Consider the following 2,000-nt stretch of genomic DNA (forward strand, 5'->3'; position numbering starts at 1 on the left):
TACAATAGGTATTTTGGCCTATATATACCTACGGCGAAAGCACATTTACCTATTGTTTTTTTTCCTGTCACTAAATGTCAAGTTTCTTTTTTTTTTTTTTTTTACAAAAAATGTCAAGTTTCTTGTAGTGTATGTATATTTGAACATAATTAAGATGATTATAAATATATGTGAAGACTAGAAAAGTGGATTTGGTTTTGTTTGGTTGATAATTAATGATTTTTTACAAAAAATGTCAAGTTTCTTGTAGGAGTGTATGTATATTTGAACATAATTAAGATGATTATAAATATACTCCCTCCGGTCTCAAATATAAGAAAATATTCCTTTTTTAGGTTCATTGAATAGTTAATGTATCTGGTCTACATTGTAAAGCAGATACATTAATTATTTAATGAATCTAAAAAAGGAATCTTTTCTTATATTTGAGACCGGAGGGAGTATGTGAAGACTAGAAAAGTGGATTTGGTTTTGTTTGGTTGATAATTAATGAGTAACAAAAGATTCAATAACCACATATTTAAAATGTGTCATGCATCTAATTTATTGTGGAAGTTGATGCCAAAATAACACAAATCAAATTCTTAAGTATTGTTTTACGTGAACCACTTATTCAAACACCCAGCCTACTTTTCTATCCCTAGAGATTTTTTTTTTTTTTTTTATAGTTTGTAGATATTACTTGAAATTTTCTAAATTCATTATGGATGCATAGCTTCAACCCAAAAATTAGCATATGCCGCTTTAAATAACGCATACACGGTACTCTTTATTAAAAGACGAAAAAATAGTTTGTTGTGTACTCATCACACGGTCTTCTTTAATATTCTCCCAACCTTTTTTTTTTGTTTTGAAGAGGCTAAAATGGAATATATTACCAAATCAAAGTGTCCTTCCTAGCACAAGGTGTACTAAGGAAGAGACAGCAAAATCCAAACAATATTTACACAAAATCTGATAAGGAACAGTAAAACAAGAAAATAAATAAAATTAGCTTATGCCCAGCATGGTGAACGGACTAAGTCACCAACCATGTAAAATTATCCACCATCTGTAGAACCGAGCATGATTTATATGTAAAAAGCCTATTATTTCTTTCCTTCCAAATTTCCCAAACTGTAGCAAACCAACCAAATAACTTGTAAAATTGATTGACGAGTTCTTGCAGGACCACCACTGAAACTGAATTGAATAAAGTGGTCTGGCACATGTTGAGGAACAACCGCATAAATGCCTAACCAACGATAAATTAAATGCCAAACAGCCCCAAAAAAATTACAGTGAAGCAATAAGTGAGCGGATGATTCAACCGAGCCACACCCTGCCACACACTCCATAGAATTATGATCAAGAACACCACGCCGAAAGAGATTGTCCTTTGTAGGCAACCTATCACGGAACAACCGCCAAGCAAATAAAACAACTTTCAAAGGGACATCCTTATGCCAAAGAGAAGAGACCGGCACCGGTGCATCAATTGTAGGATGCACAGTTAAAAAATTGTAAGTACTACGAACAGAAAAAGCTTTAGAAGTTTCCAAAGACCAAAGTCATCTATCATCGTTATCAACCAGCAAAGTCACATTAGCAAGAAGTAAAATGAGTTCCCCCACCAACTCCTCCTCCCACGCAAACAACCTCCGCCTCCACGCTTCTCCCTCCTCCCCCCAACCTAACTGATACATCTCAAAAACAGACTCCCCCTTGAACACCGTCAAGTCAAATAACCTATTGAACCTGACACTAAACGACGCCCCACCAAGCCACACATCTGTCCAGAAAAGGGTATGATTCCCATTCCCAACCGACCGGCTAACATTATCACAAAACCACTCCTCCCTACTCGAGGCGTGGATATCACGGCACCACAAAGAAGACTCATGGCCACCACCCAACACCCCCTACTCCATAACACGCCGACAACACCTTAACCCATAAGAATAATGCTAGCAACACTCTCTTTTGAACACCATCTCTAATACTCACTCTCTTATTGGTTT

General features: G+C 36.1%; 1 non-coding gene across 1 annotated transcript; it reads right to left on the bottom strand.

Moving 5' to 3' along the window:
- Positions 1 to 700: 700 nt before the first annotated feature.
- LOC146935501 (U5 spliceosomal RNA) lies at positions 701 to 816 on the bottom strand. Its single transcript, XR_015033901.1, has one exon. It is a non-coding gene; the product is annotated as a U5 spliceosomal RNA (small nuclear RNA).
- Positions 817 to 2,000: the final 1,184 nt, after the last annotated feature.

This window comes from Medicago sativa, chromosome 3, assembly GCF_051527215.1.
Source record: "Medicago sativa cultivar Bolivia chromosome 3, Bolivia_mono, whole genome shotgun sequence".
Classification (NCBI taxonomy): Eukaryota; Viridiplantae; Streptophyta; class Magnoliopsida; order Fabales; family Fabaceae; genus Medicago; species Medicago sativa.